Source organism: Epinephelus lanceolatus, chromosome 18 (assembly GCF_041903045.1).
Source record: "Epinephelus lanceolatus isolate andai-2023 chromosome 18, ASM4190304v1, whole genome shotgun sequence".
In the NCBI taxonomy this organism is placed as follows: Eukaryota; Metazoa; Chordata; class Actinopteri; order Perciformes; family Serranidae; genus Epinephelus; species Epinephelus lanceolatus.
Window position 1 is genome coordinate 25745498 of NC_135751.1, and position 15399 is coordinate 25760896.

Below are 15399 nucleotides of genomic sequence, written 5' to 3' on the forward strand. Positions count from 1 at the left end.
GTAAGTCAACAGAAACTACAAAAGAGAAGAAAATGAATGAAGAAATGAACACCGTGGAGCAATCTTGACTCATTTGATGATGAAATGTTCACTTTCCTTAGGGCTAAAGCTCAGCTGCTTGGCTGAAAGAAAACACCATGCAGGGGAGTTGACAGCCGAAAGGATCCTCAGTTATTCTCTCCTACTCTAGTGGCGTGACCCCACAACAACTAGTGTTGTCAGACCAGTCCAAACACACACTGTCCACAGTCTTGACTACACAGACAACAGTGTAACCTGCAGGTTTGAAGGGCAAACACTGCATATTGCACTCAATGACTGCTTCAAAAAGAGTGTGCATGCATGTGTGAGCCAAAAGTGTATTGTGTATAGTGTTTGTAAGCAGCTGAATGAAGGCAGAGATTTTTAAAATCACGGTGTGAAAGGAGAAAAGAAATCGAGGCATCTTGAAGAACTGGTTTGGAATTGAGGAGAAAGAAAGACAGAGAACAAAAGAGCTGGACACAAACAAAGACACGTGGACAGAACAGGAGATGGATGTGAGAGACGAGGCTCTGTAGATTATATATACGTGTGTGTGTGTGTGTGTGTGTGTGTGTGTGTGTGTGTGCGTGTGTGTGTGTGTGTGTGTGTGTGAGTGTGTGTGTGTGTGTGTGTGTCTGTGGGTGTGCAGGTGGGTGGCATCAAAGCCCTCAGCCAGCCACTGCGCGCCTCACCGAACAGGCTCATGTCCACAATGTGGAGACAAACTCTGTCAATTACACAATTACACAGAGGGAGGACGGGCAGCTTCACCTGCCAAACCTGCTGCTGGCATCACCGAGGCCGTGCATGTGGCATCTCTGGGTATTTATTATGTATCTTTAACAACCTAAATAAGTACAAAAATTGACGACTGCTGGTTTTGCGTAAGAGGCAAGAACAAACTTAACTGATACTTCACACATAATGGCCTGAAACTGTGTGACTAAGCAACGTTTTTATTATAAGAACTGAATAACCGACTCAAAGATGGCGCCCACTCACTCGGATGAGAATCGCTCATTGAGCGCACAAGCCAAAAAAAGTTTCTAGCATCCAGGTTTGCTTCCACATCGTGCAGCCCACTCCTGCTGCTCCCACCTGCGTGCTCACTTAGCCCGTAGACTTTACACTGGGATGGAGTCACGCACTTTGGACTTCGCAAATGGACCATATAAAACGATATAAACATATGGACATTCGTTTGTGAACTTCCATTTTGAAACCTAAAGTTCAGCGTTTCGGCTGTCACCATCTTGTTTACTTTTTTGGAGCCAAAAGTGGAGCTGTGGAGAAGTGAGGGATGAGTCTGAGTCTAATAGACTGTGGTGACGCCTCAGACAGCCTGTCATTTAAAGCAGCCGCTCCCTAAATTAGGCGATAAACGTTTTTATTTCTGCTGTGAAGTTGGGCATTATAACATGGGTGTCTGTGGGGATTGACTCACTTTTGGAGCTAGCCTGGAGTGGCCATTCGAGGAACTGCAGTTTTGGTACTGCCTCATTTTTCAGCACTGGATGTTGTTTAACAGAAGTCTAACAGAAGTCTGCTTCATAATGGTGATCTGTGGGGAAAATTCACTCCTCAGGAAGAAACAAGAGTCGACAGCAAGCCCCCAGGAACAGCGCCAAGCTTAGCGCCATAGTGGCCACACAGTGTAGCAAATTCTGTGTCCGTCATGTGTTGCCATTGGGCCCAAAATGATTTTTTCTATAGACCTACATTATGAAAGAGACATCTGTTAGTCAGTGGATGCATTATTTGAGCATCAGTGACTCTTTAACTATCAGGATTTGATTGATTTGGTATGATAACAAAGTCTAGAAGAGCCGCACAATTAAATTTTTATCCCCATTCAAGTTAGCAGAGCGCTAAACCGGGAGTTAGTCGCTCAGCTGGCAAAGTCTCTTGTGTGCTTGCTCTACTGGCCCTAAGATGTGGGAAATTTGGGTAACTTTATCAGTGGGAAATTAAACTTTTTGGCTCCGTGCTCTATTGAACAATTTTCATAAGAATGAATGGGACGTTGTATCAGGTCCTCTTTAAACCTCTATGGTCTACCAACCAGGGATCCTTTAGGGAGTTCCAGGAGGTCCCCATAAAAATGGAGACTAGTTAATTTTCATAATTCAATTCACTACAAAAGCAAAGCTAATATAAGGATGACTATTGTGATCAAAAAGATAACTTATCAACACACTAATTCTCATTTCTATTTCTTTATTCTTTCTCCGTTATTTATGTATAAATTATATATATATATATATATATATATATATATATATATATATATATATATGTGTGTATGTATATATATATATATATATATATATATATATATATATATGTATAGGCCTATATAAACTAATAATTTGCCCTGAGCCAGAAAACATCCTGGTCCCAAACAAGCATTCACAACTTCAAACGCAAAACATGTTAAAAGCTTTCAAAATCTAAAACTAACAGTACGTACTGATAACATCAATGTAAAAATGTACTGTTATAACTGTCTTTGTTTTAAAAAATATATTTTTTATTTAAATACTGGCCCTTCAAAGATGCATCTCAGATTTTTTAACTCCATCGCATTTCTACAAAAACATCATTTAATCAGGCATACAAGTGATTAGCTATAATCAAATCCAAATTGGATATGATAATCCCTTCTCACTTCCTGGTTTACAAAAAGACTTTTACATCAAAACTAAATAAGAATAAAATAAACAGATGAATAGATACATAAATAAATAGAATCGCTACTCACTACCACTACTGTAGAGTTAATAAAAACATAACTTTTTGTCGACTCTTTAAAAGGTCAGCTCTGTCAGGTCTTACCTCTGACATTCATTACAGTGTGTATCCTATTCAACAAAAGGGAAGTTAGCCATTTACAAGGTTAAATAGTCGTATTTAATAGTAGACTTTGATCTGTGAAAATATATTTTCCCAGACTAACTGAAAGGTAAAAAAGAAAACAATTCAAATAAGGTTCTGTCCCAATTTTCAAGAATGAGTGATCTTACAACCAAAATCTTTTTACATAGAGGTCCCTGAAGTGAAAATCTTAACACATGGGGGTCTGTTACCTAATGTGTATCAATTAAGGGTACTCCTTTCCACGAAAAAGGTTGAGAACCACTTATCTACAGTCATACAAGCCGCTCTGTGAGGCTGTACTTAGGCAAAGTGGTGCTTTGAGTTAAATGCTAAAATGTGTATAATGTATAATATATAATGTTTACCATATTCAGCATCTTAGCTTAGTGTGTCAGTGTGCTAAAATGCTCATAAGCACTTTAACAGTAAGAGCAGAAAGTAAGCTGCTGAGGTTAATGTGTATTTTATTTAGTAATTAAGCAAAGTATTGGACAAATTAATATTTTGATCTGATGATGGTGCTAGATGAAATGTCACAGGATCAATTAAGTTATTATAAATCCTCAGAAGGGGGACATGATAAATGTCGTATCCATAAAGGATTTTTTTTTTGTCTTTAAAAGGATATTAAAACACAGCTCAAGTCTTCTGATGTCAAACAGACAAATGACTGCCAAAGCGTAACCTGTTTACTATAACTCCCTCTTCTTCACACACTCACACAAGTACACACTGAGCTATTCAAACACAGACCCCGAGAGCCACCCGGGTCCTGAGGTGGAGAGATTGGTTTCACGCGATAAATCGTGTCACCTGTAGGCCCTAATCTGTCTTCTGACACTGATAAAAACAATAATGAAGCTGTGACTCAGTGGAAAAGAAGAGAAGACAGAGGACAGATAGCAGATGCACTGACGTGAGATACATCAACAGCAGCAAGCAGACAAAGACACAATGAATGTGAGGACAAGACTCCGAGAAGGGAAAAGGCAGATAACAGAAAAAAGCTTGTCGAAAGTCGAAGAATTAAAAACACCGGCCTCCTCTTTTGTCTCTCTGCTGACATTTCACACACCAGAGAAGACGTAAAATGATAACTACGACTGCGCGTGTTGTCTTTACTTTCATCGATGTCTTCACAACTGTGGCTGTAAAGTGAGGAACTGGCACCTATATTGGCTATCCATCACTGATTTAATTAATGGGATGACATCTCTCTCCCTCTCTCTTTCTCCACCTGCAGCAGCCTGTCAGTGTTTAATGGGCCATCGCGTTTTAGTCTTTCCCACTGTAGTCTCGTTATGTACATGGCAGATTTATAGCTTGTAAATCAGGCAGCGAACACAAACAGGAAACTGATGTTAACGGAGGATTTAAACGAGTATTAGCTGTTTTTAAAGAATGATTGTCCTCTTGTCCTTTACAGATGTTACATGACGTGATGGTGTGTGTCTGTTCTTGGCAGTAAATGTGTGTCTTATATGCCTGCCATTTGTTGTGTGCCTCCTCTGATTGTAGGCCTTTCTAGTCTTGTTAGTGAATTAAACATCAAAAGGCATTAGGATATCAAACACGCCACTCACATACATGCTAATATGCATACACACACACACATGCAGACACACAGGATATGCATGAGCTCATTAGTGAGGAATGGTACAGAGAGCAATGTCAGCAATCTCCGAGCGAGCTCGCTGGATTAAGGGATACGGTGATTTTCTTGATGATGAGATGTGGAGTCGATTATGGAGATGATGCAGGGTGTAACAGTTAGCTGAGAAGAGGTGTTTCTCTTGGGTATTTTAGAAAGTGATATGGCTTGAAATACACAGCATTATGCAGCAGTTGCAATCAAGCTTTACTATCACAGACAGAGAGGGAACGCACACTAGTGGTGGAAGAAGTGCTCAGATCTTTTACTTAAAGGTCCAATGTGAGAGTTGAGAAGAACATATTGGCAGAAATGGGATTTAATATATTAAATATATTTTCTTTAGTGTAAAATCACCTAAAAATGAGAAGTTCTGTTTTTCTTACCCTAGAATGAGCTGTTTATATCTACATAGAGAGCAGGTCCTCTTTTATGATATTCACCATGTTGCACCGCCATGTTTCTACAGTAGCCCAGAACAGACAAACCAAACACTGGCTCTAGATAGGGTCATTCACACTTTTGCATTTTTGACTTGACCACTGCAGTACGAAGCCCGTCTGTGACGAACAGCGTTGCAAAAATCTTGACTTGTAATAATAATAATAATAATAATAATAATAATAAATCGGTTTTATATAGCGCTTTTCTAGATATTCAAAGACGCTTTACAAAAGAAATACGCACAGAAACAGGCACTCAAACAAAACACTCAATCAAAGGACACTCAAACAAAAGGCAAATAAACAACACTATACACTACACTACAAAGGGACCACATATTAAGACAGAGAGCGGGTGGAGGATGAAGAGGGGATATCACACGATGCATGGCATTTTCTGTTCTTATCATTTGTTTTTTGTGATGTGAAATCTTGATGTACGGTGGCCCACAAGGGCAAACACGCTACGACGGCCAAAAACATTTCCATTAGGAGGAAGGTAAAGTAGCATCAGAAATGATACCCATTCAAAACACATATGACGATCCAAAATAAATACAAGAACGGAAACATGCTGCAAAGGAAAAATGTGCTGCAGGAAGTCAAAACAAAAACAGCAAAGACACTGCAAATATAGGAACAATGCAAAGTAAATGGATAATGGACTGCACTTGTATAGCACTTTTCTAGGCCTTTCATGCATGAATTATTACCTCAGTTGCATGCGTTTTAAGTTTTCAACTGGAGAAATATAAACCAATTTAAAAATGGGGTGTTCACATATTTTAACAAATTCTAAGACTGTTCAATGCCATGCAAAGGTGTTGAACTTTGCTCATAACTCCTCAGCTTCTCCTCTCTCTTTTTACTTCTCCCCCCTTTGTATTGCACTGACAACACCTGGCCAGTGGGTGGCAGACTAGGGTCCACTAGAGTGACTTAAATGCAACTATAGCCTCAAAACCCATGCATATACAAGAAAATGGCTTTTAAATAGCTGTCCAGTGTAGTGACCACTATGTGTGAAAGGGCTAGTCTTTTTCTTCCACCATTCATTCATTCACACACAGTTACACACTGGTGGCTGACACTACCATACATGGTGCCACCTGCTACTCAGCAACCATTCGCACACTCACACACTGATGGAACAGCCATCGGGAGCAGTTTAGGGTTCAGTATCTTGCCTTAGGATTCTTCGACATGCGGGCTGGAGGAGCCGGGGATTGAACCACTGATCTTTTGATTGGTGGACGACCTGCGCTACCTCTGAGGCACAGTGGCCCCACAAAAAAACACACAAACACGCGGAAAGAAATTGTGAAGAATTCCCAACAGAGAAATGTATATCCAGTCAACACAACTGAAGTTCTGCAAGTTCTCCGCCGAGTGGAATATCTTGATTTTCAGTGAGTGTGTTTGTTTTAAAGCGGAAAGAAAAGTGGGGTGAAGAGGTGACATAAAAAGGTACCTATTCTTTTTTTTTTTACATTTGGCCTGTTACAATATTTTAAAAGAACAGCAGATTACCATACGTACGTCCCGCTAACGTTAGCACTCCCCCTAGAGGCCTGGAGAACTTCTGTTGTGTTGACAGGATGTGCATGTGTTTCTATTGCATTCGTTACTGGAGTTGTTGGTTTCTGACTTTGCACCACTTCTGTATGTGCAGCGTGTTTGCTGTTAATGTATTTATTTTGGCTTTCTGCAGCACGTTTTTTCATTTTCAGCATGCTTCTATTGTTGTATTTGTTTTGGGTCTTTCATGTCTGTTTTTGAATTATCGTTTCTGAAGCTGTAGCATGTTTCTGCTAAAAGAAAATGTTTTGGGCTGTTGTAGCTTGTTTGTCCTTGTCGACCGCTGCATAAAAGTTACTACTACAGCTGTGATATAAATGTATTGGTGCAAAATTACCTCTGAATTGTTGTGTAACTGAAGTATAAAGTAGCTGAAAACAGAAATACTCAAGTAAAGGATGGGTGCCTCCAAAATACACTTGAGTGCAGTACTTGAATAAATGTATTTAGTTACTTACAAACCACTGACACACACACACACACACACACACACACACACCAACACGCACACACAGACTAGACACAGGTGTCAGGCCCTTAATCCTTCCCTGTCGCGCTCTAATTAATAGCAGAGGAGAGATCCTGTGTTCAGATGCATTCACACTGAACACCACACACCCTTTCATCGCAACCCAACTTTCATCATCAAACACATCACTTAATTAGACCGACTAGGATATGAGGCCTGCTTTTGTATGCATGTGTGTGTGAATGTGTGTGGGCTTCTCTCTGTGACATGCGCTACAGCTAAGCCTTTGTGGCTGTATTCACACAGAGGCCAAGCGGGCCTTTCAACCTGTGAACGTGTCATCAGTCCTGGGTGCTCCGCCGTCTGACTGGAGGTCTCTGTGGCTACAGTTGTCAGGCTCCATTAGGAGACACCAGTAGCGATAGCTCCATCTCTGCTCTGTGATAATTGAGCTAAATGGCTGTGAGAGAGGCTGAGCTGTTCAGAGGATAGTTGACTTTGTCGAGAGGTAGTAGAGAATCCCACTTAAGAGTAACAGGAATCCAGGCCCACCGCTGTGTTTATACCAGGTCAGCGAAAATGGATGCATACAGCAAACACGTGCGACTAATGCTTTTACACAGAGGTGCATTTAAAGTGTGTCCTCATGTATCAGACCTGAGAGCTGAACATTACACTGAGTAGGTGGAAGTTTTGACACTAAATCACACAGTGTTACTGTATTTCTTTGATAAAGATATACTATGCAGGATTTTACTAAAAATGTATAGACTCACACACAAGTAATCCCTCTCAATCATCTGTTATGACTCACAACAAGCTTGTGGAGGTGTATTCTTCTGTAGACACTCTGCCCTCTGCCACTGTTTACTTTATTTTCTTATATATTACATGTGTATGAGCTGATTATGTCGACGGAAGGTGAAATAGATGGTGCAAATCTGAGACCACTGCCAAGCTGCAGACCGCTTGAGACCAACAAACAACAAAGCTGGGTGTTTTCAGCGAGACATCACGGAATTTCCAGCCATGATTGTGCCATCAAAAGCAGGTCATTTTTAGATTGCCAGCATTTAGCCTGGTGATTAGTAGGGATGCAACGGTCCTCTGCAAAATATTGAAGATTGGTTTGGTCTGCACTGCACAGATCAATATGCACTTATTGACGGCGGGTTTTCGGTTTTGCAATTAATTGTGCATCGATGCTTTATAGGCCACTGTGTGTGTGCCTGTCGACAGGCCGAGTCCATGGATGTATAAAGATAACGGTTGAGTCAGCCTGCTGCACAAAAGCCCTCCCCGCAAGTTAATGTCCAGTCACCATTGTGGCACCGCCCACTCACCCCCTCACACTGTTGTACCTGGAGCCGGGGAAAGTGATGCTCGGCTCACACAGAAAAGAAGCGGAAAAAACAAAGAGAGCCATGGCAAGCGCAAGCAGAGGAGTTCGCCCCTGATGCATGTGCGCGCGCACACACACACACACACACACACACACACACACAGGTGAGCACACAAGCGCGCATTTTCCTGACCGACAATTATAACCGAGCCCGGCCAGAACACACAGTCTATGGAGCGGAGCCTGTGTTGCGTTCAGGCGTTGTCACGTAAATAGTACAACACAGCAGCATGTCAACTTGTTGTTCACTGTGAACTGCAGTTCTCTTTACGCACAAAACACATACCGAAACCGTGGCCCAAAAACCAAGGTAGGGACCGTACTATGGGCTACCTGTACCGTTGCACCCCTAGTGATTAGGTTATGTTGATCATTGGTGGGTTGACAGTGTCCTCTTATTGGACAGCTCAAAAATGCAATAAATACATTATATATGATGTCATGTAATACAGGGGCTAACATCTGGTATATATGGACTTGTGGGGTCAGATTACAGCAACACTTGTGGTATATAAAACAACGTAATTTCAAGGCCGTCAAATTTTGGCTTGTGGCCTTCATCGGAGTAATCAAAGCCACATGCCGAAACTCGGTCTTGCAATCACGTTGTTCTATACACAAAAAGTGTGGCTGGAGTTTCCACCTATGCAGACTTCTTTCTCTTCTCCATGCACCCTGAAAGTGGGTGCCAGAGACCCTCATCCTGCTTAATCTATAATATGTGGACTTGTGACTTGAGAGGGTTATCAGTTCTGTCCCTGTACCGCGTACTGGGAGGGGAGAGTTGAAGAGCAGCCTCATATGGTGCCTTTGAACCAGGCCCTTAACCTCTTAACCTCAATCTGCTCGAGCTGATCAGAGGCCATATGAGGAGACTGGGTGCACCGAGAGAAAGAGAATATTGTTGTCTGTATGCATGAGAGTGAAACAATTTAAAATACTGAACCAATTACATAAGAGATAAGTGAGTAACAAAGGTGTCTGTAGGTCTTGTCAAAGACGACAAACATGTCCAATTAGCAACCAATTAACTAATTATAAAAACACCATGTTATGCAAAAAAAGGACAAAAACAAGACGACCTTTAGCGAGCAGGTAGAGCTAAAAATAATAAGGTAAGAAGCAGACATGCTGAGAGTAATTGCTGGCTAAGAATATCTTTAAAGCGCTCGTTCTCACTTTCCTTGTTTGCTGCCGACACCTCCATCTAAGTTCAACAGTGAGTAATTACACGTTTTTTTATCTGTACTTACACAATCTGATGTTCACGTGGCACAGTTTTACAAGGACGCAAGCTAGCTATTACCATACTGTCAGAAAAGTTTAAGAACAAGGGAAAATAATAAAACTTTTCAGGTCATCTATCACCTGCCTTCCCCTCGGTGCTTTGCAGCAGCCCCCATTTTTACCCCCCCAGTTCCCCCGGTGCGTTTATTAAAGCTTTGACTTGCAAGAGAACTGGACAACTGGCTGTTAACATACCGGCACGTTAATCACTGTGACATCGCAAGGGAAACCAAGGAGGACAGGCCCCAGGTGGCCATCTCGCTCTCTCTCTCTCTCTCACACACACACACGCACAGAAACTATATTTAACTAATGCACAAATAAATATAAACACTGAGGACAAGAAGGTGTACTTGCAAAACTACAGCTGTAATACAACAGTACTATTTTCCATGTGGGTAACAGGTGACTAAAACAATAAGGCTACTATATTATTTCTGTCGGGCAAAGTCATGTGACCTTCTTAAACTCTGCTGTGACCAAACTAAACACACTCTTGAAAACTACTAAACCCCTACAGCACTGAATGCATCATTAAGCTCCTGATACTTTCCACACCCTTCAAATTACGACGAGCACCCACAGCATTCAACAATAATCATGTCTTTGATGAATCCTTCACAAACTCAGGAAATTGCAGGATGCGCATCCAGCCTACAGAGTACATACAATAAAACCCACGGCAGCATGGGACGTAATTACATAGTAATCCTCAGCAGCCATCTGTCACAATAATGGATTGGAGGACGTATGGGATGCTGTTTGATTGATTACATTATTGTCATGGGTCCAGCAGTGACGATATAGTCACTATATTGAAAATGCCAGCATATATGGTATGACTGTAAAATGCAAACCAGTGATGTGTTTGAACAGAGGAATAGTAAAGAAGAAATATAAGATTTAATTTGTTTTCTGCAGGTCTGTGATGCCTTCAGAACTGCCTTAACTCTTGGTGGCATAGATTCAACAAGGTGCTGGAAACGTTCCTCAGAGATTTTGGTCCACATTGACATGATAGCGTCACACAGTTGCTGCAGATTTGTCGGCTGCACATCCATGATGTGAATCTCCCGTTCCACCACATCCCAAAGGTGCTCTATTGGATTGAGATCTGGTGACTGTGGAGGCCATTGGAGTACAGTGAACTCATTGTCATGTTGAGATGATTTGAGCTTTGTGACATGGTGCGTTATCCTGCTGGAAGTAGCCATCAGAAGATGGTACACTGTGGTCATAAAGGGATGGACATGGTCAGCAACAATACTCAGGTAGGCTGTGGTGTTTAAACCATGCTCAGTTGGTACTAAGGGGCCCAAAGTGTGCCAAGAAAATATCCCCCACACCATTACACCACCACCAGCAGCCTGAACCGTTGATACAAGGCAGGATGGATCCATGACGCCAAATTCTGACCCTACCATCTGAATGTCGCAGCAGAAATCCAGACTCATCAGACCAGGCAACGTTTTTCCAATCTTCTATTGTCCAGTTTTGGTGAGCCTGTGTGAACTGTAGCCTCAGTTTCCTGTTGTTAGCTGACAGGAGTGGCACCTGGTGTGGTCTTCTGCTCCTGTAGCCCATCTGCTTCAAGGTTGGACGTGTTGTTGGTTCAGAGATGGTCTTCTGCAGACCTTGGTTGTAACCAGTGGTTATTTGAGTTACTGTTGCCTTTCTATCATCTTGAACCAGTCTGGCCATTCTCCTCTGACCTCTGGCATCAACAAGGCATTTTCACCCCGAGAACTGATGCTCACTGGATATTTTCTCTTTTTCAGACCATCCTCTGTAAACCCTAGAGATGGTTGTGTATGAAAATCCCAGTAGATCAGCAGTTTCTGAAATACTCACACCAGCCCGTCTGGCACCAACAACCATGTTCAAAGTCACTTAAATCACCTTTCTTCCTCATTCTGATGCTCGATTTGAACTTCAGCAGGTTGTCTTGACCATGTCTACATGCCTAAATGCATTGAGCTGCTGCCACCTGATTGGCTGATTAGCTATCTGCATTAATGAGAAGTTGAACGGGTGTACCTAGTAGACCCACCCCCAGAGATGAGGCAAGCAATCAGTTATTTCAAAGTTAACAGTACAGCGAGTCCTCCCAAATGAGGACTGTTGTAAAGAGACCGACATCTTCAATTATTAACAGTTTATAACCGATGTTATGTGGGATTGAGAAGGGGGGGGGGAACATCTACATAACTAGGCTATACAGGGTGATGACATGCTCTAGCAAACGGCACACAAAGTCTCCTAGCAATGCTCTTCCTTAAATCTTCCCTGCTGCCATGGGGAAACCCCCGGAGGCTTGTATCTTAGACGCCCAAAACAAATACACCCAAGATGGAAAAATCTCCACAACAGCTGTGGCATCATTACTTCTAATATTTCCTTACACACACAGTGAGGAGAATTCAAATTGTGATTTAGCATGTGTGCGTAAACAGATGATCTGGTGTCCTCTGTCCTTCTGTTACATGCCTCTGTGTGTGATGTGATGTGTCCTAAACCTTCTGACATTCAGGCTGTGTGTGTATTTGTCTCTGTCCTGTGTGCACTTACATGAGTGTGTGAGTGTGTGTGGATTATGTCAGATGCCTTGTAGCTGGCAGAGTGACCACTTTAGCCCCTGATGCTTCTGTCCGGCGTCCAAACAGCAGATGATTACCGCTGTGTCCCTTGATTGTGTGTGTGTGTGTGGATGCAAACGTGTGTCCCTCACTATTTACATCCCTGCAATTACATAAGCAACGCAGCTGCTCTTCATCTGTGTATTTTATTTTAGTACAAGTGCTGAATATGCAGCTTTCCTTCTACCAGCGACCCGGTTTATAAATTCAGCTCCTCCGTCCAATAAAAGGTCCCTGCCGTACTTGTTGCCTGAAAGCTTTCAGATCATGGAAGTGTTATGAGGCATTAGGACGAGGCCAAAAGATCAACAGCTGGCCTGTCAGCAGGCTGCTAATCCACAAGGTGTTAGTGATATGGGAACATCCTTGTATGGCTTATCCATACGTACTACACTCTCATGATTACACAGAGGGACATATCACTGATGATATAAGATGCGTGGGTCTTAGATAAGAGGGGCCTCTGACCCGCGGCTGTATAATTCACTAGACATAAACATATCGGCTTTAACTGCACTTTTAATCCTCCTGCAGCAAGTGTGTCTGTTACTTACATTTACATGTGACCGGCCATGATTATTAATGTACTAAAAGTGCATGTATGTGAGGAAACCCAAAGTGAAATTGAAGCACAAACAATTTTGGAGGAGAAATTTCTTTGGTGAGGGTCAATGTGAAGACGATAATGACTGGATATCTGTCTCTATAGGTTACAATAATGCACATCTTGGACTATTATCCTTGTGCAATGTACATATTCATATACAACACCAAGGCAAACTCCTTGTACATGAAAACCTACTTGGTCATAAACCTGATTGGGTTGTTCTCATGCACTGTTTGTACATTTTCCATTGAAAAGTAATGCATCAAAATGAGCCAGTAATTTATGTTTAACCTATGTATTTTGGCAGGCTGCAATCATGTGACCAATGCGCTGACAGCAGTAAAGAAGGAACCGGTCCTGAGTGGCAGGTTGGATTCACCACTTCATTCATGAGGTTAATTATTAATCATTTGCCTTTGTACAAGAGGACTACACGTTTAATGTCCTGCAGCTTTCTTTAACACTGCACTGAAAAAAATGCAATACCATGGCAGTACCACTGTGCTAAAAAACAACTTTCACTCCACAAACACAAATGATCAGTGTTGGAAAAAGACATTCAGAGCATTTCCTTAAATAAAAGAAGAAATACCACAAGTAAAAGTCCTGCTTTCCAAAATGTTATTTTCACTACGGTTTCTTATGTTTTATAGGCCAAAAAAGTTCACTGATTAATCGAGAATAATCATCAGATCAATCAGTAATGAAAATAATATGTTCCATTACAGCATGGGTAATTCAACACTCCGAAATGTTTCCAACACTAGCTTTTAGTTTAAAATTCATAGCAGCACAAATGTTATTTCCTCAAGAGAACAGTTTGCTCAAAATGACACATCAGGTCTTGCAGTGACAATAAAAATCATGCTACCAATATAGACTGCAGTATAATATCAATTAATTTGTCGTTATAAAGCAGCTCTGCTCTGCCCTGACCTTTATCTGCGACAGCTTTTTGTATGTTATTATACTGTAAAAGACCAGGCTATTATTTGCATCAATCACTGAAATCACCAGGCTTTTATTTGGTCTTTAATTCCTTTCACACAGACCTGTTGCTCAGCAAAGATAGGAAATACAATCAAAATTGTTTATTTAAACCAGTATGAATGTGACTCTTTAGGCTATTAGGCTTCAGATAACATATAAATCATGAATCAATCATTTGATCTAGCTCCGATAAACAGAGCATAAGAGACAGAATTAGTTTTAGCATTCGAAGATTTCGGCACCTGACACCGACACAGCACCACTTTATCCTGTTAAAGCAATCCTCACAACTTGGATTCATTTTTATGAAAAAGCCTTTTGATTCTTTTGATCTGAGGACCCTTACAGATTAAAGGAATATGAATAACTTACAGGGTGATCGAGGAATGGGAAATTAATGTGAGGTAGCTACAAAACCCGCTAAAAAGAACTTCTTGGCAACGAGACCAGTCGTCTAATTGAGGCACGCGTGTATTTGTCTAAATGTGTGTAGCCACACCGGGGTACTAAAAGGGACTGGGCTCTTAATTTAAGTTTTACGGTAAGCCTAAAATCCAGTATGGATATTTCTATTAACAAGATGCGCTCACAGCTCTGTCCGGCTGCACAACCCTCCAATGAGTCGCATGAGGTGATAACCTGTGGTGACATTTAGATGGCAGAAAATAATGAGGACATTAGAACGAAGCAGAGAAACTAATCCTTTCACATAACACGTTATCAGCACACTCGTGAGACGAATGTCCAGTGACACAGCCCTTGTGTGAATGCATTTATATTTTACATATCGCCTTAGCCGAACTGACTGATTATTGGATAAGGCGCCTGTGCTGACTTGATTGCGTTAACGACATTTAGAGAATATTAGAGGTTTGGGGGTTTTGGGCTGATCTATTCTTGTCAGGCTGGGTGTCTCAGACAGGGCTGACTAATGATCCGACGGGCTCGGCCATGGCAGGAGGGATCAGTGACAGCTTAATGAGGCCACAGGGCTTCTGTGCTTACAGAGATAGAGGGAGAGGGAGGAGGGCGGTTTGGTGGGAGACACAGAGAGGAAAACGGAAGGTAGAAATGAGCAGAGAGACGAGAACCAGACGAGAGGAAAGGGTGATGGAAATGAGAGCCGTGAAGTGAGGGGCAAAGAAACAGGCAAAGCAGAGGAACAAAAAAGCAGAGAGATAAATGACAGAGTAGGGAGCATGCAGTTAAAATTAATGTATGGTGTAAAGTGTCCCACTGATGTCCTCCCACTCCTGCCATGCTCTGGGATTCATTCTGAGTTTGTGTGTGTGTGTGTGTGCATGCGGAGCATCCCTAACTACTTGGTGTGTTTAATTATCAAAAAGTGAGTGAGAATGAGTCACTCCCAGAAACGGTTCGGAGGGGAGGTCCCTCCTGTCGTCGCTGCTGGAGATGGGAGCACTCCTGGGTGTGA

General features: G+C 41.9%; 1 protein-coding gene across 2 annotated transcripts in view; it reads right to left on the minus strand.

The window, feature by feature from the left end:
• Window positions 1–15399, minus strand: part of prkcab (protein kinase C, alpha, b) — a 161105-nt gene that overhangs the window by 64507 nt on the left and 81199 nt on the right. The window lies entirely within an intron of this gene.